The sequence below is a fragment of the Fringilla coelebs genome, assembly GCF_963513975.1.
Source record: "Fringilla coelebs genome assembly, chromosome: 1".
Taxonomy (NCBI): Eukaryota; Metazoa; Chordata; class Aves; order Passeriformes; family Fringillidae; genus Fringilla; species Fringilla coelebs.
This window is the reverse complement of record NC_140028.1, coordinates 34,749,077-34,770,457: the sequence shown is the minus strand read 5'-3', so window position 1 is coordinate 34,770,457 and position 21,381 is coordinate 34,749,077. Positions and strand designations below refer to the sequence as shown.

Genomic DNA, 21,381 nt, shown 5'->3' with positions numbered 1-21,381 from the left:
CTCCTTTTGCAGCTGCTGGAAGAAGTAGTCACTTTGGAGGTGCAATTAATATCAGGGTTATGTTCTCTTGTCACACTTAAACACCTGAAACACATTGTCCTTGGAGAATCTGGGCCCTTGCCTGAGTACCACATGGGCAAAGTTGTAATTTCTCTGTCTCTGCTCTGTCATTGTTTAAGGATATTAAAAATATGGAAAGAGATAGGACTTTAAGGATTTAGAAGAAATTAACTGTTATTTTTGCCTTTGTGTAAAGGATTTTCTGCACTTTCAGCACTACAGAAAAAGCTAATTATCTATGGTACCTATACCTGTATTAGTCAGAGATCATGAAACTGACCCTTGCTATATTCAGGATGACCAAACCAAAAGGCATTTTTAGTTGTTTCCAGCAGCAGCCCATAGGACCCTGCTCTGTGCTTACACATGAGGTAAGAGTTTCTTTCTGAGTGATCATATAGCATAGGACAATGTGACAAAATTTCTTTCTATGTTGTCCATGAACAGTACATGATAGAAAGTATTACAAGACTAATTGGAATTATTGCAATAGTCTGCTTGGCTCCCTTCTCCTTTCTCTTGACTAATTAGCCTTTTAACATTACAAAATGGCTCTGGCACAAGCTGTCAGAAAGCGCTGCTCCAGAGTCACTACTACACGTTAGTCTGCACACATTAATAAGGAATTTGCCACTGCTGTTAGAAATCCTTGTTCTCATTCTTTTCTTATTTCTCTTTTGCCTCTTTAGGGTGCTCTGGGTCACTAGGTGTTATCTTCAGTTTATATCTTCTCATTCTTTGCTCTGTCTTTCTGCATGCTTAGGGAATTCACATGAACACCAGCTTTGTTATTTCTCTTGCACAACCATGGGTCAGCTGTGGTACTCCCTGCAACCAGGAAAAATGTGGGGTACATCACTTCTATATTAAAATACTGAGCTAGATACAGAACTGTGAGCCTGCATTAGAAAATAGTATTTTCTCAATCAGTCTCATCATAACCTGCAGCTTGGTGCTGGTTTTTGCATTCCACTCTTTCTCTTCATTCCCTCTTCATTTACTCCATCAAGGAATATTGAGTTCTATTGTTTTAGGAAGTAGTCTAGTAATCAGGGTCCTTTTATCCCTTCCATGGTCCTGCCATAAATATGGTGCCAGATTCTCTCTTGAATAGTTTTATATGAAGCAGAGGACAAACCAAACTACAAAATAAGTTGGAAGGAGCTGTTGCCACCGAGCTGGAAATTTCTCCTTCCTGAGGGCAGGGGGCAAAATGACAGAATTGACAGGCTGAGAGAGATGGGGTTGTTCAGTCTGAAGAAAGACTGCAAGATATTAGACCCTGGAAAACCAGAGAGACCCTAGAGCACCTTCCAGTACCTAAAGGGATCCTGCAACTAGGCTACAGATGGACTTTTCACAAGGGCATGTAGCAGCAGCACAAGAGGGAGTGTCTTTCAGCTGAAGAGGGCAGGTTTAGATTGGATATTAGGAAGAAAATCCTTCCTGTGAGGGTAGTAAAGCACTGGAAGAGGTTGCCCAGGGAATCCATGGATACCCTATCCTTTCTCCTTTGGACTGTACTCCATTGATTTTCCATCCTCCCTGTGTTTGTGCCGGGGAGTGCCCCAGCTCAGAAGCAGCACCTAGCACTTGACCTTGTTAAACTTCATGAGAGTCTCACGGGACTGACTCTCAAGCCTGCTGTGGTCCCTCAAAGAAAAGGATTTTATTGTGCACTGCTGTACTGCTCTGTAAAAATTGCACTCTGCTGTCTTTTTTTCCAGCAAGTGTTCCTTTTTCTCGACTTCACCAGTGAAAATTCAAACTGTCTCCCTTTCCAGTTTACGATGCCTTCAAATGGCTTTTAGCCTCTAGAGAATACTCAAACAGCAACTGTATATTGGCCTTTCCTCAGCTGATGCCTATCACTGCCCCCTCCTCATAATGCTACCCCTGTGCTCTCCAAGCCAGCTTTTTAATTTAATACCTAGAGCAGGCAGTTACCAGAAGAGTTCCTCTAGGGGAACCTAATCTGCAGTAGTTCAGATGCTTTGCTAAGAGAGTTTTTCTCAGGTATCCTTTCAAGGTACTGAAAAAGAAGAAAGATTTGTCTGGAAATTGCATTTTCCCTATTTTTCTTTTAGCTAATTTCAGCTTCTTCTTTGGAGAAAACCATCGTTAGGAACTCTCAGATACATAAATTATTATTATTTTTCCAAAAAAAACCATTTAGCCCTGAGTCAGTTATGTCTCATTAAATATGTATCTTGAAAACAGCTGCAATGCACAACCAGAACTTGTTCTGGATATTTTGCAAAAGGAGTTTTGTTTCTTTCCATGGGCAATTGAAATGGAAATCTTTCTATTGACTGGTCAGGCATTTATAAAATTTGTTAATGATTTTCTTAAGGGACACATTGGTGGTATTGATTTACAGACGAGGAAAGGAAAAGGTTCATTACTGTGTTTAAACACAAGTGCCAAAAAGATGACTGTTTAAGGTACCAGGGGTTGACTAAACACAGACTCTCCGTGACAGGGTTTCTTGTACGCTACTTCTCCCAGAAAGTCAAACTAAATGCTATATGCCCAATTTCCCATGTGTTTTCATTCACCATGACAACTAGCTAAAGGTGACCTTGACTTTTAAATCCATATGTTGCCATCTGCAGTAAAAGAGAGCTAAAAATGAAAAATTCCTTAGCATTTTTCTCCCAAAGGAAAGATAGGGGTATTATTTGATTTTTCTTCTCTACTTTCAGACAATATGATAGGAAAATTTTAAATATAAGACAGAAAGAAAAGTGGTACATCTGTGTTTAAGGCAGGAAAACTCAATTCAATGTTAAAGCATGTTTTACTAGGGTAGTTATTAGGATTGGTTAAATACTTTCCATTGATTCTGTTTTCCCATGGAAAATAGGTTTTCAACAAATTATTTTGTAACTGAAGTATTTGTTTTTAATAAAACATGCTCTAGTCCTTCTTTGTTAAGATTCTCAAGTATGGAGTTAGAATCCATTTTCCAAATCAGATTCATTGCAATTGCTGTCAAAGGCTTCTTCATCCCATATGAACCAGGTTTGCATCTAGATGCCACCTGCTGTGGGAAGTCATAGGTACCCCCCACATCCAAATGGTCCTTGAGAGAGGAAAAAGGATAGAAAACACTTTTGGAGTTTGGACTGTGGGCAACACCTAAAAAAAGGTTTTTTCCTAACTAGCATTTAATTGGAGAAAGCCAACGAAGAGGAATTTTAAGCACATTAAACAAAGTTGGTAATCTGCCTTTTTTTTCCAAAAAACCTACCAAGTAAGTCTTTCTTCCAAAACTGTAAAGCTGAAATCAATTTTCTTCTCCTCCAGAGGGTTAAAACATGTATGACCCATATTCCCAAAGAACGTCTCAGCCATCAAACATTAAAGATGGGATGTTCTTCAGCTAAAAGTTCTCTAGCTTGCTACAGCAATGATGGTCTCATATAGGGTATTGAGTTAAACTCTCCTCAGTTGCCCATATGAAAGGATCCCATCCAATATAATAGAAAACAATGCACGTTTCTGACACAAAGTGAAGTGACTCAGGCCAGCTTTGTATCAAAAGAGGGCTCTGCTATTCCATTGCCCAAATCCGGCCAAGTTTAAAGCCTTTTTAAAATGTAGTTTGAAAACTCTCAGTTGAAACTTTTTAAGCTTTTGATAACTCTGTTTCCAAAGAATATTTTTGCACTTGAGTTGGGTATGTAATTGAAATAGACAGTTTGGGACTGTTTAGGCTATCAAATCCATTTAACCACGTCTGTAAGGATTTCCTGCCAGGACCCAGCGACATGGAAAAAGAAGGTGTCATATTTTAATGAACGAAAAAAAAAAAAAGGCTTGTACAGCTGAGCAGCAATGGGAATACTAGAAAGAGATAGCAATAGGAATTAAGGAGAGAAAGAAATTGGTTGGAAAATAATACTGCAAGAGGAATTGGGGCGGGCAGGAGATTTGGCCCTAAAGTAACTGGGCCTGCATGGGGTGCAGGGTAGATAAGATGAGGGAATAGACGGAGATCTGTGTGCACCTCATCACACCATTCTCTGGGGAATAAGAAAAGATCACAGTGCTTCTGAGTCCTGCTTGTCTGCAGGCAGGACACAGCTCTGGCATACCACATCAGAGCTGCCCATGCTGGATATAGTCTGGCTGGTGCAGATCCCATAGCAGCAAGCAATTTTCCACACCACAAATATCAGTACTTACTGTGATGGCACTAAGCCTTCCAGCTCTGGGGACATCCAGCACAGGTTTTGATAGGAAAACAGAAGGGAATTAAATTCCCAAAGTATTTTCTGTTTTAAATACCAGCTTGGAAGACTATAATGTTGTAAAGCCAAGCCAAGAATGATGGCAGAAGGCAACCTGCCTGCGAAATTTCTTTTTCTCAAGTACCACCAACTGGCACTTTGGGTGCACACACCCATCCTCCTCCAATTCAGTGGGCTCCTAGGGGGATCCAAGGGAAGTTACACTGAGTGACACTAGCCTTCCACCCCACTGAGGTGTTCAGAATTTCCCTTTGGAGACCACTTACCTCTCTTCCTTTACTATGCAGGAGCTTGTAGGATAGTTGCCTAAGTGTAAAGGCATCCAGATGGTCTTGATTCTACTGTCATCCCACAGGATATCATGTGCACTATACAGAGAACCTACACTTTTTCTGAGATATAATCAAAATTACTTAAGAAAAACATTGCTGTTTGTGGGACTTCTCAGTTTGCTAAGAGCAAGAAGGAATGGCAAGAAGGGGAAACTAACCTTGTTCTAAAATTTTGGGTTGCTCTAAGATTGTGACTGTTCAATGAAGAAAAGAATTTTCAGATGGTCACTTATCCTTGGCATGCCTTTCTGGAGGGATGTGGGCAGATTTATAGAGAAAAAATAATCCTCTTGGAGATGCAGTAACCAAAGTAACTCTTTCTTCTGATAGATAAAGCTCCTCTTAATATGAAGGACTCTCAAAAATATCAGGTCCTGCTTCTTTAAATTATATGGCCAAAATCCTTTTGGCGTTTTGACCTAAAGTCCCCCCTAATGAAAGGATGATAACACTTTCCTGTTGCAATGTGTCTCTGTCCTCAGAAATATGCTGTAAAAATAAATTCATTGTGTTCACAAAACCCTTAGATACAATATTGTGAGTAGAGCCATGAAAATGTTCATGAGGAATTTAATAACTCTGTCTTCAGAGCAGGATATGAATTGTGTATAGTAAATAAGGCCTCTGGGCACAAACATTGTGTAGCTGCTCATTGTTTGAACTCTGCCAATCCTGTGCATTGAATGAAAAGAGAGGGATGGGAAAAAGAGCTGATTTTGCCTTTTCTATTTGCCTTAGAAAATTTTACTTTTGGTACTTCTCAACTTCTGAAAGCTTTCCTTGCCAGTTCTTGCAAATTTTTAAGATATATTTAACATGCAATTAGAAGATTTTTCTTCAAATCAGCAGGAGGTTTGCTTTGCATGTAGCTCCCAAATTGCTCCTGGCTACATGCATGTTTTGATTCAGATCAGATTCTAGGCAGCTGAAAAGGGTCCATAAATACATTTGTTCTTCAGAGCAGGCGTTTTCACTGCTCCCTCATCTCGATGTCAAGGAACCTCAGCTGACTTCAGTAAGAAAACTTACTGCTAATAGTGCTAATAAGAAAACCTTATTGTATTTTTTGGCACTGAAATAGGCACACTTCATCACAGAACTGACTGCAAAATTCAACATAAATCAATTTTTTGAAGAACCTTGGTTTATTCCCAATAATTTTTTATTTTCGTTTTTAAAATGATTATATTCAGTCTGAAGTTTAACTGACATGTTTTAGCTTGGAGTGTCCTCTTGTCCCTGAGTTATTGCTACTCTTGTCCTGAAAACAGTGCTGTTCATGGTGCAGACTCTCATATGGAATAGGGGACCTGCTCTTCCTAACTGATATCAAGAAATGAAACCTACACAGAATGAATCTTTCAAAAGCAGAACTATAACAAGGCGAAATTTTATTTAATGTCATTTCTTTCCATGTTCTATTTAGACAGAAATCTTTACAGTCTCCACATATCCGTCAAACAGATGGTACTGATAAATGAGCTTGGGTATAGTTTGCTTTCCCTAGTCTTGTTTGTTTTCCATCTTTTTTTTTCTGTAAGAGTTAAAGATGTACTTTTGTTTGGTCCCTGAAAAGGTCAGGAGAAGCGCTCTGCAGGAATAACTAGCTGATATGATGAAGTGAATTATCTGCCTACCACAAGACAGCCAGCACGACTGGGACTGAGCCCTGCCCAGGTAGGGTGCAGAACAACAAAAAAAGTCAGTCTGGTTTTACCTGTTCAATTTTGAAAAGATAGCCTCCTGTACAAGTTCTTATCTGGGGTATTTAAGTTCTTATCTGGGGTATTGCAGTCTGGTTTTCTTGAAACAGATGCATCATGTCATGCATCATCACACATGCACCTCTCTACTGAAAATGGAGGAATTTCTGTTAAACCTAAATCTCTGCTTATTATATACCCAGCCTACTAAAGCCAAAGAATATCTTCCTCCCAAAATCCCTTTTTCCCAGTTAGCCATTTCAGACATCTACAGAAATAACCATCTGTAGTACAGATGCTAGAAGTTAAAGATCAAGTGGTAGACTTAATGCTGAATTTCACTTTTATGTTTAGACTTGTATGACCAGGTCTCATTCTCTAGTGGATTTATATGATTCTATTTTCCTTTTAAAAATATATGAGAGAAATGCTCACAGGCCTTTAAATACACCAGTATGAATACACCACTATAATTAATGCCCTGGTCTACTCCCTCTTTTTCTTTTTTTTATCTTCAGCCTGCAAGTCCTGTGGAGTTTGCAGATTGATTCAATTGCAAAGTTAGATTCCCACTGTGATAGCCGTTTTCAAACCACTGGGCCATTCTGCCTGTCCTGCCAGCCGGGGAACAATGGGTGCTAATTAAAACCCTGCTTAAAAGGTTCCCCTTTACTTCAGCACTGAGGCTTTCAGGGGGCAGACGGGGGAAGGATGCCTTGTTCTGTTTATGCATATGCAAGCACTTAGTGAGCTGGGCGGCCGACTGTGGGTCGAGAAAACACTACAAAAGCCTGGTGCTTATAGGAAAGGGCTGGATTTCAACCAGATAAGGTTAGTTAACAGACTAGACTGAAGAGGGCCCAGCTGTATGTTCTTTCCAAAATTTGAGGCACATTCAAAATAGGGATTGAGTTTTTTATCATCTGCTTTTACTGAAATGCTCGGGTCTCTCTGTCTTCTTCTATAGGAGTGAGCATTTGTCTTAAAGTATAACAATAAGAAGTAATTGTTTCTTTTATTTTTACTAATGAGATTAATATTTTAAACAACTGGCTTTCAAGTGAACTGCTTGTGCCAAAATGTATATATGGAGTAAAATTGCTTTCTTACATCAAGGGTTTGTTTCTTGAGCCAATTTTTTAATAAACTTTAAGAGATCTCATTAGACACTTTTGTTGCTCAGTGGTATAACTGAGTTCTAAGAAGTATATAAACTTCTACCATTTTCAAGGAGGAAAAAATGAGAAATGAGCCGTACCTTAGAGCTTCATTTGTAAATTAATATATAAAACTGCTCAGTTCCAAAATATGGCAGATAAAGAATCAGTTTCGTTATTTCAAGCAATTCAATATGCTTTGGTTTTCAGCAAGAGCTGAAAAAGAAAACACAACGCTGCAAATAAACTCATCAATAAGCCACACAGGTTTTTGTTTGATGTCATTTGTAACTGACAACTTGATCAATCTTGCATTGAATAGTCCCTTAGAAATACAAGAGAAATAGGAGCAGAATCTGTCTCATTTCTTTTGTTGAATAGCAGTTCACTTGGTGGCATTCACAAACCTGTCCTGGCCTTCTTCAGCTGGTTTTCTTGTATAAAACTATCTCATCCATTGAGGTAGTAGAAAATATTTAATGGGACAAATTGCATGTCATTGATAGTGAATGGTTGAAATGAACAATTCACAGATAACCTCATAGTTTGACAGGTATTATTCTAAATCTTCTTGCTTGTTTCAGTCTCTATGAAAAATGAGTGCTTGTGCAGAAATCAGGAGTGCCTTTCAAATTAGTCACCCACCAAAAAGACTATTAATTTTTTTTTTTTTACTGTCTGCAAACACTGAATAAGTTGTTAGCTGTATAGCTATTTTAATTAAAGGCCTGATAAGATAGTTCTCATTTTTATCTTTACAGCCATATGCTGTAATAATTAATATTGCTTAATGGAGCTACTTGCATGCTGAAAACTGCTTAAAAGACTAGAGATGTCTAGGATCAGGGCATATGGCCTTTGTTGTGAGCCCCGTGCACTGAGGAATAAAGACAGTGAAGCCCAACCTCCTACTCTCACTTTGTCACTCCGTGGCTGTTCACACTGTGATTCCTGCTGTGGGCAGAAGACAACTGCTTTTTTTCTCCTTTTCCCCCTTTTTTCTTCTCACTCTTTTTTCTTTTCTTTTTTCTTTTTTCTTTTTTCTTTTTTTTTTTTTTTTAAGTTGTTGTTGTTTCCCATAGAAGTGGAGAGGGGAATGAGGCTGTTCAGGAGAAACCTGTCTCTGCCCTTCTGCCCTTGCATTTGCCTTTCCCATTTACTCAGCCAGGCAGGCAGAAAAGGGAAGGTTCTGAGCAAAGGGTTCAGGACCTGACTCAGTGTGCCACCCCAGCCACCTTTCTCATGAGCACAGCTAAGTCCATATCAGTGGAAAAGCAAGGTGCTTGTGACAAAGCTGTCACCCCAAGCCCAGATGCACACACTGGTTCATGGGTAGGCAGGAGCTTTGCTAAGGCAATGTCCTACATGGATATTCAGTTCAGTAAGAGCTGCCATGCTGCCTCCAAGGTCTGATCCTGTACCCCATGTACCACCCTCCCTCACCAGCATAAGGAGATGGGCACCACCTGAAGAGCCTCTTTCTATAACAAGCACCTCCAGCTGGTGCTAAGGACCAGGTCTGCAGGGGTATTTGAAGACCTCTTGAGCAGGTGCTCAAGAGGGTGAAGATAATTTTAGGAACACCTCAGCAAGGATGTTATTTCCTTATTCACTGGAACTTTTTTCAGGCTCAACAGTAGGAACTGAAATAATCAAATCATAAAAGCTGTTGCCCAGACCCCCACTAACAAAGAGTGAACAGCATTTTCCCTCGTCGCAGGAAAAACGGTGTTGCTGTGGCTACAGGCAAGAATCCAAAAAAGATTAACAAAACCCTGTTAGTCGATAATCCCTGGAAAGGTACTCTAACAGCAGATTTCTCTCTTTTCTGCCAGCATCACCCAGTATTACCTAGCTTCCAGCTTTGATAGCTAAACCTCAAGAAGGTGTTAATTTCAGCTAGACAGCTGGCCAGCGTCACACAAGCTCACTGGATGGAGATGTAAAATCCAGGACTAGGTGCCTTTTGATCTCACCATCTCAGTAACGCATCTTCACATCTGCTCCTGCCTGTGCCACCTCAGGAATGGTTGATGCCAGCTCAGGGCTTCATTTCTCATCAGATAAACAGATCTGAATGGTCTAATTTGCCTCAGCCCATCTATGTCCATTTTCCTAAACGATCATACCATCTGCTCCTCAGCTGGATGCTGGGGCTAGCCAGGAGCAGATAAGATTTTCTCAGAACACACTGCTGATTTCTCCTGGGAAACAAAGTCAGGGATCCCTGGGAGACTTTGACAAACTATGCCCTACTGTGGTAATGGAAAACTGGACACTGCATCTCCTCTGTCCTGTGGCCTCCACAAGGATATTGTGTGAGATGGTAGCAAGCGAAGGATTTCCATCATTTCCACTCTTGGGCTGTTACCTAGTGGGCCCCAGTTGCCAGGGGCATGACTTTGTGTGTTCTAAAGCTGATCTAACTGTGACAAACACTCCTTCACTGCTCTCTGCCAGGTATGAGCGGGCCCGGTGTAAACCTGAGCAGTCAACTTCTGGAACAAACCTACAGTTGGAATGAGGTGGGAAGGGGAAAAGTATTTCTGATTTTAGGGACACATTTAGTGTGCACGTTAAGGCATTTAGTGATTTGGGTGAAGATAATTAATCTGATGACCCAGGAACTCACTTCTCAAGAGATCTATAATATATAAATTTTTTGGTGAAGGAAAAGAAACCATTAGCCTTGAGTAAATCTAGTCTGATCTAAAGGGGATGCTTGAACTTTTGCTGCATGATTGGCAGAATATTTTATTGAAATGCTGTGCATGAGCTTTAATATATTGAATTCTCACCTCTTTATGGCATTCTCTAACAAATGTTATTGTGTCTCTGATAAGTACATCTGTTTGAATCAGTAGATTCAAGGCTGGTCACCAAATTCTTTTATTTTCAACAGCTAATTTACACAGCTGCTGAGCTTCAATCTTGAATGAAATGCACTGGTGCCGTGATTAATGTAATTCTGGGCCAATCCATTTCTTCTTATCCCCCATCCTATCCATTATGACTGAACTTTAATACCACCTGTGAGACTGGCAGGCGGGTCACATCCACTCTTGCACAGAACCTGTGCTGTGCAGAGCTGAGCCACTTAGGAAGGACCCTGCAAGATCTTTCATCCCAATTTCTTCTGGCTCTGTGTATCAGTGTGACTGCTAAGAAAGTCCAAGAAGGTATGGAGCCTGCAAGAAGGTACAGGCAGCTCTGCAGGAATTCCTGCTCCAGTTCTGACAATGAACATGCTTTACTGCATGCTCAGGCATAAGCCTCACCCTAGACTAACAAGCTAAAAACTTGTGATTTCTGTAGTGCATGTTCTAACCCAGATATCTCTAATTCGGGCAGGTGACATATAGATAACATATCATTTAACCCAGAGCTTTTCCTCTGATGGGAAAGGAGCTCCTCTTACCAGGATCTAGATACAGTGGGTATTATTTGGAATTGGCTCGTATATGTCCTGAACTTAATCAAAGGCAATCTCATCAGCCTGGTTCTGGTAAGTGTAGTCCACAAGAAAGATGACCTGCCCTGGAGATTCCATGTTCCAGAGATCCTGTTCTCAGAGGATCTAAAAGAATTCTTAAGGGTCTATATGTCAATGGAAAGTACTTATAATCATTTCATTTTTGGTTGTCAATTTTTACCTGTTACCAATGAATTATTTATAAATCCCAGCGGCCAGTGTTTTGGTGGGTGATAGTGATGTGCTGTGATATGTTTGTTTATGTTTCTGATGGCCTTTGGAAGCCTATGTCTGAGAGATTTTAAGAACCCAAGAGCAATTTTTATTTATTCAAATAAATAAAGTAATTCAGTGCAGTAATTCAGAAGAAAAGAGCTTCTGCTCTGGGATAAAACCTGTCATTATTGTATGGGTTTAAATGCTTTTCTCAAAGTATATGTGGATAAAACTTCCAAAAAGGAGTGACAGTGTGTGGGTGGATATTGATCAAACAGGTGAATACTTGCAATAAATTTAGGCTTACCACATCAATTATAAGCATTATCCTTTCCGTATGCTGTGGACAAAATATGTTCAGATACTGTGATACTTAAATGAAATGTGATTTGAATACAGTAATTAGATCCTACTGGGTTTAACAAAATGCAGGTGATGCACACCAAAAAAAGTGCAGTGAAATTGTGCAGCTTGCTGACAGTGGAGATTTCACATATCCATACCTTATTCTGAATTGTATTGTTTCCTGCTCTGGGAAGCTGCAGAAATTGTATGATGGAGTATTTTGATAATCCAAATGCATTTATACATAAGGATGAGACAAGTGCCGTGCCTGTAATGTCTGCAAAGTTTGCATAGTGGAAGTTTGCTCAAAAATTACATAAGATTTTACTAAAATATAGAAACCTGCTGTCTCAAACCAGTAGCAAGTGCTCAGCCTGAAACAAAGCTAACCAGAAAATAACAAAAAAGCTGCTTTCTGTTCCCTGCTAGTGCCAAGGGCCTTAACACTGTGCACGTAGTATATAAATAAACCACTGTGATCAACACCTGAGAGCTTATAAATGTCTGAAATGTATGGTGACAATTTGCAGAACTTCTGCATTGCTCCCTCATGCCCACTTACAAACTATTTGGATAATCTGGAACCTGTTAGGCGATACCATACACCATTGTTTGCTGGTCTGCTCTTGGCCTGCACGGTGCAATAGCAAGCACTGCTAGGAATGCTTCAGTTTATGCTGGGGAGGGCACAGATGTGCAAGTGTGCCTGGCAATTGGACCATCTTAGCCACCTGGTAAAACCATGTCTGCTCTCAGCTACCAGTCTTACATGTCTTAGTGTTCCTCTGTTTTCACCCAGGTTTGCATTATCCTTTATTCCGTGTGTCTTGGTGTGTGTGCCGCTGTGCTTTCATCAGCTGGGGGTCTGTTTGCTGTGGAAAACTAAGTCTGGAAACCTGGATGTGTTGGGCTCAGTTCACCTCTACTATAACACTGTGGGTTCAAAAATACTTGGTGGCCAAATTCCTGTGTAGGTCTTTGTGGCAAGCAGATGGAAATTCCACAGAGGTCTCTGGATCTTGTTCAGAACTGGCCTGAATGATTGTTACTCATCATGTGTAACTGATCATTAAAAGGCTTTTAAGTGTTTCCAAGATGTTCCCCAATTTATCATACAGTTTGGATGCAGAGGAAAAAATATATATATTCAAGTTCCAATTGAGGAAAAGGAACATATAGAACAGAGAAAGTCCTATTCACCTTCTACATTTCTGTCTCCTTGCTTCTTTCCTCTTTTCCACTTCTGTGCTGTTTCACATCCATCTGCCCTTCACATTTTCCCCTCCATCACTAATTCCTATGCTGTCTAAAATGCCTTTGAGTCCTATTTCAGTTCTGGTGTTCAATAGATGTGAGTCCCATTGATTTATGCCAGGACTGAATTTTGTCCCCATAGCATACCAAATTGCTTCTGCACACACAGGGAATGCCAAATCAGTGTACAGACATACTACTTGGTAACTACTTTATTACTCATTTACACTTGGCACAAAATTCATACCCTCATTTATGACACTGCTGAGTCTGGTTTGTTATATAAATTTGATCCTATACAAAGCTGACTGGCTTAGAGGACTGGCAGTGGGTACAACACCCATCCCTTGCAAATTATCAGCTCAAATTCTGATCAAGTCTTTAAATCAAACCAACCAAAACCTCTTTCTGTGCAATGCTGTTGTAAAAATGAGGTTGGTCTCCTCCTGGTTCCCAGTACATGTGTGTTAACACCACAGTTGACTCTAGCACCCTTGCTGGCTACGAAAGATCCCCAGCCCAGGATTTAAGCAGGCAGGGAGACTGAACTCTTTGTCCTGGCCTCAGGTCACGGCAGGTTGAGGAACAAGCAAGTCCTGCTTCTGCCTCAGCTATAGTTGCCTTCTATTTTCTGGGACTAGCACCCTGGCACCTTCTACAAACATCTTGTTTTCATAAAAAATATTCTGCTCTAGTCTGATTGCATAATATATGTATTTTCTCTCTTTTTAAGAGAAGTGTTAGAGCTAACAGGCCTTTGGTTTGAGTAGGAATTGCAGGATTGTGACCCCTCTGGGATCTTTGTCCTAGATTTCAGCCTTGGCAGGTGGAGCATTCTGTAACCAGTTGACATTTAGTGGCTAGTTTGTGAGTCAAATATCTTGTTTTATTTTTTCCTTTTTGGTTTGGATGAGTTTGTACGGGTTTCTAAAGTATTTGGGAAAGGCATGAGCTTTGTGGTGCCACTGCACCTTCATTGAGCCAAAGAAGTTGCTTTCCTCATTGAGAAATCTCACTTCAAAAGAAGTTGCGATGTTTTCTAAATTACTGTTTCAGCTGGCTTTTATTTCCAAATGTCTGCATCACTCAGAAAATCTGAGTTTGTCCTGGTTTGTGGTATTTCTGATTTATTTTCCTATTTAGAGAGAATCTTTTTTTTTTTTTACATATGTCCGCTTTCTTCGCACAAAAAAAACACACACACACACACACACACACACACACACACAAAGAATTTGGAGTGACCTCTGGTCTTATTGCAGTTTGAGGAAAGAAAATAAGAATGTAGAAAGATTCTGGATCTCAGCCATTACAATGAAAAACATCTGTTGAAGCCTTTGCAAGCATAAATTTATCTTACCATGGGCATGATTATTGATTAAAATCCACATTCCTTTTTCTAATAAATTTAACTCTTATAAATTTTCTATTAACTTTTTTCCTAATAAATGGTTTCAGCTTCATTTTGCTCCTCAATAAAGAAAGGTAGGAACTTGTTGCATGTTAGCACTTCCGTAAAGCAGAGGTGGCCGAAGTTTATTCTAGGCACGACCTGATGGTGGTCCAGAGTGCTGGATGATCCCACAGTGCTGGCTCTTTCCTCTCCTTCTCACTGTTAAATTACGTAAAATAGTTTCCTACTGTTGTGTTTCCATGTAAGCAACCAAACAAAGTCCTGTGGAGGTATGCTGCAGTCCCAGATCTGAGCAGAGGCTTCTCTGACTGTGAATGTGAAGGGCAGCGTGAGGCAAATCCATAAAATCCCTGTTTCAAGAGATCTGTCATATCTGAGGGCTGCAATGTCTCCAGACTTGCAGGGACAGCTAATGATGTCCAAGGCTGTCTGGTTATGAATGAGTATTACACAGTCTTGCTGGGATACTGATCTGTTGTGGGATCTGTGTCAGGGTTAGGACATGCCCGTGCCTGAGTCATAGCAGCGCATCCGGAGAATCGGAAGAGGCCAGATCTGGATGGGTTCCAGCTCCCCTCCTGGACTGGGCAGGGAGTCCTTGGGAGACTCAGAGGTCTGCTTGCCACAGAGGTGTCTGTGCTCTCTCCCAGAGGAATTCTGGAAACATGAAAACACTCTTTCTCACTACAGATCCCATCACACAGCTTTCTTCAGTGTGGAATTTTTATACAATTATACTGATGAAACTCCTCCCTGTGATTTATTTTCTAGAACCTCTGCAGGTTTAAGAAGGAAAGTGAAATGTGGTGAATGAATGCTCTGTACATTTCTGTTCAAACTAAAAATGTGTCTTCTCCAGAAAATCTCCACTTCATGCCCCGGTGTGATTTTATTTAATCTTCCAAACCCATATCTAATCTAAAGGCATAAATAACTTTCCAAGACTCAGTAAATTCAGTGGGTGTGTTAGGCTGCCTCTGAAGGTTAGCTAATGAATTGGGTCGTGGACTTAGCAATGTTTGAGAGAAATTGTAAATGATGCCTGTTTTTATTGGACTGAAGTAACATTTAAGCATAGGTAATACACATGATAAACTTGCAACACTAGCAAACTGAAAAACACATGGGAGCCATGCGTGTGCCAATTCAAATATAACTTTATTAAACGCACCTGATTTTAAGCTACCTTTTAGTATTCCATTTAGCAGTTTAATGAGAACCAGTTATAACATACTTGGGTTTTTTTTTTTTTTTCTGTGTTCAGAATTCAGCAAGCTACACAGCTAACATGCATATCCATTCAGGCAGGCAGAATCAGAAAAATACAATGAAGGCCTTTACTGTAAGTAAATGTAGGACATCAGTGTGACCTTTTAAACCAACCCATCCCTTGCACACTGAGCAGAGAACATCTGAAGCAGAAGCTATCGGTGTTTCCTTGAGACCTTTTAGCGAAAAGAGTGTATCATGAATTAAAGAGCTCAAGCTGTTGACCACAAGGACTCCGGCATTAGCAGAGAATGGTACCGAGCAGTGTCCATTCTTGCACAAACATCTGCAGCCATTGAAATGGCCACTTGCTCCTGAAGGCAGGGGAGCAGCCTATTATGGACATGTTACGGAGTTCTCTTTCAGCTGCTGTTTGCCTGAAGTGCCAGGTGCAAAAGATGTGCTGTAAAAGAGAAGAGGGTAATGGTCACATCGATTACCAACTGATAATTGCTCACTCACTGTTTCCCTGGTGTTCAGCTGACTGGCTGTTCCAGCAATTATTTTCCTGTTCTTTATTTCTATTAATGGTGTGCCCAATATTGGGGAGTGTTTCCCTCTTTTGTAGCTCTAACCCGCTATTGAAATCCTGGAAGTGTAATGTATAGCATTAGCTCTGGTGTGTCTGATTAATGTAATCACAAGCTTGGTTCTGGAAGGAATCCGCCCTGCAGTTTACATTAGCTGTTAGATGACCTAAAATTCTCCTCTCTCCCCCATCCATGTGCAAAGTAGTGGTTACATGTTTTTACTTTTCTTTTTGTTTATTCTTACAATTTTGCTAAGTCTAGTGAAAGAGCTGACTGCCTGCCATTTTCCACATTCTCAGTAACCTTATAGTTCTGAGCTCTGTTTTCAGATGCACAGGGATGATGAGGGTCACAGAGCAGCATACGTCTTTGTTAACTTAGCTGCTGCATCTGTGGCTGCTGATTTATATAGGTTAGAATACAACTGTTCAGAAAGATAGTCACAAAAGCCTGCAAGCAGTTCTTTTTTCTCTCTTTTTTTTTTTCTTTTTTTCTTCTTTCTTTTTTAATGACAATACTTTATCTTTTTTTTCCGGCTGAGATATTATGGGGAGTGACATCCTTTGTATGAAGTAGTCAAACCATTGCTTTTTAAATATATGAAAATTAAAGCCTTTCAATTTCTTCACCTATTATTTATTTTCTCAAGTAAGAAATCTTGGCTTACATAAGGATTTCAAGATCAAATGCAAGTTGTCTGTATTTTATTCAGACACCAGGAGTGTAGATTCTGGATTGGGTTTTGTTTTGTGGGGTTTAAGTTACAGAGAATTAAATTCCATGGCAGCATATACCAGATAGTAAAAGAGGCTAAAAGAAACAAAACCTGCATTTCCCTTTCTCTGAAAGTGGACTATTTGAAGAGGCCAATAATGGAAGTTGAGATCACTATAGCATTAAAAATCAGTTAGGATGAAATGCCAGATGATGACAGATTATCATATGAATTAGATCTTTGCTTGCAGGAACAATTATGACAGTACCTGTTAGAAGCTTACTGTTGTTATTTCAGTACAGCAGATGTCCCCCTATCAATGAACAAAAACCTCAATAATATTGATTTTTTTGAAAATTCTGGAAGATTCTCTACCTGGTAAAGACATTAGGGAGCCGTGTAACAGATAAAGTGCCCAGTAAAATCTGGGAGTTTGCAGGTGGGGAGCTGTAGATTAAAGTGATCTAATTATTTTTAATAGAATTCTCTAGAATATGAAACTTCTTAGAGTGATCCACAAAGCTGGTGATATTCATGAGCCCAGAGCAGTTTTCTTGATAGTTGCAAGAAGGCTTTGAGTGGCAGCAGTTATGTATTACCATGCAAAGTTTTAAGATAAGGATTAGATTAATCCCGTCAATTATGATACTATACAAATCCCTGACAGTAACTGAAATCAAAAATTATTTCCTCACAAACAGACTAAGAAGAAATAAAAGGCAAGGGTTCTGGGGTTATTGTTTGTGCTGCTGGAAGCGGGAATGTAGAAATTCAGGAATATACAGAATGTACGCTGTGGTCTGCATTGCTGCCAATGTATGTTAATTCTTTTATTTCTAACCTCAGAACAAGGGTTAGCAGATCTGGGGATAACTAATTGTCTAATTCTGTGTTTCAGTGTCATTTAGTCACAAGCAAAATTTGCTGCATGAAATCATTTGTTGCATTATTAAATCTACTCTGGCTGTGTCAAAGTAAAGGATGAGACCTTCACAAGCGAAGTAAAAGCAGATCCCTTTTCCACTACAAGCCATCTCAAATACCTGCTGGCTCTGCAGGCAGGCACCTCCCTGCCTTGCTGGGACCCTGCTTGCTGTGGATGAGACACTGGTACTCACTCCTTCCATTTTGAATTGCTTCTTTCTGATGGGAGCTCCTCGCAAGCCTGGGAGAAACCAGTCGTCCTTCCACATCCTTTCCATACGGTGCTGTACAGAAATCGCCGTGTGCGCTTCCCTGTGGGGAGAAGAATGTGTGCAGGAAATAAGTATAAATCCCAATAAGCACAAATCCTCTCGTGGTTTTTGCACCCAAGCTCGGGGCAGGGTGCACAGTCCTTACCTCGAGCTGCCAGCAGAGCCTGCGCTGCAGAGCTGGGCTGCATGGCAATGCCTCAGCCGGGCCGGCGCTTTGTGCGAGTGCCCTAATTGGGAATGCCAGGTCTCATCCATCCAGCAAAGCCTGCTGAAAGCACAGTAGCCTGCCTGGGCTCAGCACTGTCCTACCCCACTCCTGGCTCAGAACTGAACTGTATCCACAGCCAGACAGTTTAGGGGACTGCTTGCGGTGAGTACTGTACGTGGCAATACGTGGGAAGAGTTTTAAGCCCCTTGTCATAGTTTCAGAGAATGCATAGGATGTTGTTCTGTTTTCTCTCTCTTTCCTGAACTTTTAACCTCATCCTACCTCTACCCATGCTCAAAATGACAGCCACTGAAAAGGGGGGGTGGGGGAATGCTTTCCATTCCTTTCTCTGTTTAAATATGCAAATATACAAATATGCTTAAGCTGGCCATAGGCTTTGGTACTGCTTTCACTCCCCCTCTGTGACTCCATCCTCCCGGTCAAAGTGGTGGTCCCCATGAGTAAAAGGGAGATTATTTCAAGGTAAGGTACTTTATTGCAGGACAGATGCCAAAAGAAAGCAAGAAAGCACTTAGACACTTTTAATGGACAATGGTTTTACTGATGCTCTCAACTTTGAGCTCACATATGGGATATTATGAGCTGAGTCATCCAAATGCATGTATTCACATTTCAGAAAAAGAAAACATCTTAGGGAGTATAACCCCTTCATGTTGCTGGAGAAGGCTATTCACTTTCCAGTTCGCTTCTTGCTGGTTTGTGGATATTAAAAATGAAAAGTTAAAAATAGTTCTTAACTTTGGCAGCAAGATCAACATCAATGCATATCTGTCAGTGCTGCCCACTTAGCCTGTGGTCCCTCTGACAGAGGGTCAGAGCCATTCTGACAGCTCCACAATGGGAGAAAGATGTGGTGACAGGCAGTGCTGAAGAGCTGAAGATGTCAACAGGATCTCCAAATATCCAACGGCCTTGAAAACAGAACTCTGAGCTGCAGAAAGGCAGTAAGTTTGTCTAATGCAGGAAAGGCAATCTTGCATGAAATGGGTCCTTTAGACAGTATCAGAGGGTACCTGGAGTTACTGGGGTGACTAAATATTTATACATCCTATTTATGGACTGGCAGGATACCTGAAAAGGACTGAAGTCACTTTGCAGCCAACTATCAAACTTAACCCATCATATTTTTATAGGGAGTTGTTAAGTGGAAGTAATTTTACACTTCTATAACAAATCCCATTACCAAAGATTTCTAAATTAACTTTCCTCCCTTTGGGGCTTTCCCCCAAGTATCTGTAAGTATCTATGGCCATATGTGGTGCATTTCAGCTGGAATAAAATTATTTCTTTTAGCTCACTACTTTTTATTTTTTTCCCCAAAGTACCTCATAGTTCTCAAAGACAGTAACAAAAAGGACATTCATTCTTATTTTATAATTTGCAAGAGCATGGGCTACTCTGGTTTAGGCTTGGAATGTATTAATAAATGCTAATCTGGTGTAATAGGTGTGATCTGGTGTCTGCATTTTTGCTCTCTGTATTTGTTTAGTTAATTATACAATTAGGAGTTTAGGTAGTACGGACTTAGATTTTCTACCTTAACACAGATGTAATTAATCACTTAAGTTATCTGTGCATTGACTTTCCAAATGATACTCAACAATGATGGAGATTATTCAGAATTTTCAGAGTTAAAAATGGGAGCTGCTGGTAAGTTCCTCACATGCCTTGTCCTGCCTTCACATGCCTTGTCATGCTTATGGCTCTGTTATCTGCCTTTGGTACTGGCAACTGAAAGAAAAGCAGCTAGAAAGGCTTGGCATGTTGAGGAAACTTAGAATCAAAGGGTGACATAATTGCTCTCAGGTGTGTAAAAAAATCTTTGGTGTTTTATCTAGATACTATTAGTACTCCACAGAACCACTGTGAAATACGAGCAAGTCTAGAGGGAACTGAAAAAATGATGTTGCTGCTTCCTGAGCACTCAGACAGGATCTTCAGTTTGCAGCTCCTTGCTGAAAATGAGATCAGATCTTGTCATGGTTAAAGAATTGGAGAAGGAGGTGTGTAAAATCCAGTGGGGACATGATTCCATCCTCATTGCTGCTTCTGATGGTGACAGACCTGAAGGAAGTGGAGTTAGGCACAACATTTCTTAACACTACCAAGGGGGAAGGCCCTGCTTCCCTTTCACAAATCTCCTTCCTTGCCTCCTCTCTGCCACATTCTCCCACCACTTCAATTTGGCAGCATTTTGGCTGAGACAGCTCAGTTTCCCAGGCTGTCAAGAAAGACAGCAAAAACATGGGCATTTCTCACTGGGTTTTGGTGAGCTAAATCTCTCAGATAATGGACTCTGCCACAAGGCAAGTGTGGGAGGAAGGTGAGAGATGAAGATGGAAAGAGGCAGAGGGCCAGGCTGCAAAGGAACAGAGCAGAAGAGAACATTTGGGAAGTGATGCCAGCCCAGCACTTGAAACTACAGCAGGAATGTGTGCTGGAGGCAGGGAAGGGCCACCACATGATGCTCTGCCCAGCTTCAGTGGCCTGAAAAAAAGAGCCTCTAGGAAATCTGCCACTGTGTTGAGAACATATACTTGAATTATAACATTTCTTTTTCCCAAAAAAAGATGAGTAATTTGGATCTGGGACAAAGAAAAAGGAAATTTTGGCTTATCCTACAAACAGGATATGGGTGTTTATTTAAGTCAGGGATATTTTTGTTTTAAAGAACTGTATGATGTGTTGCTTCTTGCTATGCTATGGATTAAGGAAGCCATTCCTAAACTCTTTTTGAAGAGACCATATTCTTCTTTTCACCTCTGACTTAAAGATGGTCTCTGGAAGAGGATTCAAGGGAAAACTTATGAACTGCATACAGAAAAATGTCAGTGTCCAGCTGACCCTCCACAAGTGTGATGCAGATGTTTCAAATCACATGTATGTTCCACTAATACGTATTGGATAAGTGCAAAGCCACAGCTGAGGGATTGACATCCTTATTGCCTAGTCAACAAATTTTAAAAATACATGCTGGTATTTCAGTTGCTATTAAAAATGTTTTACTGCTGTTCATATATCATCAGTGATACACAAAGTAATTGTATGTTAGTTCTTGCCAGGCCCTGATTTTTAGCTATTTACAAGCCTTACCTGCAGAGGTAAAATACAGTGATATCCTACGAGTTAACTTTGACAGCTTCAGGCAAATTAGCCTAAAGATCCCTCTCCACAGCTCTAGTAGGTGGGTTTGCTTTCCCTACCAAGATATTCAGAGAGCAGCAGACTTGTGC

At 40.5% G+C, this 21,381-nt stretch overlaps 1 protein-coding gene across 20 annotated transcripts in view; it reads left to right on the top strand.

Moving 5' to 3' along the window:
- SULF1 (sulfatase 1) overlaps positions 1-21,381 on the top strand; it is a 185,509-nt gene that overhangs the window by 18,651 nt on the left and 145,477 nt on the right. For 16 of the 20 annotated variants that reach the window (XM_084218754.1, XM_084218752.1, XM_084218745.1 and 13 more), the window contains exon 2: positions 6,225-6,325. The exons of 3 other annotated variants lie outside the window; for them this stretch is intronic. The gene's annotated coding sequence lies outside the window, so the exon portion shown is untranslated. Of the gene's footprint in view, positions 1-6,224; positions 6,326-10,535; positions 10,688-21,381 lie in introns of those variants that run through there. One more of the 20 variants, XM_084218740.1, reaches the window with a different exon arrangement.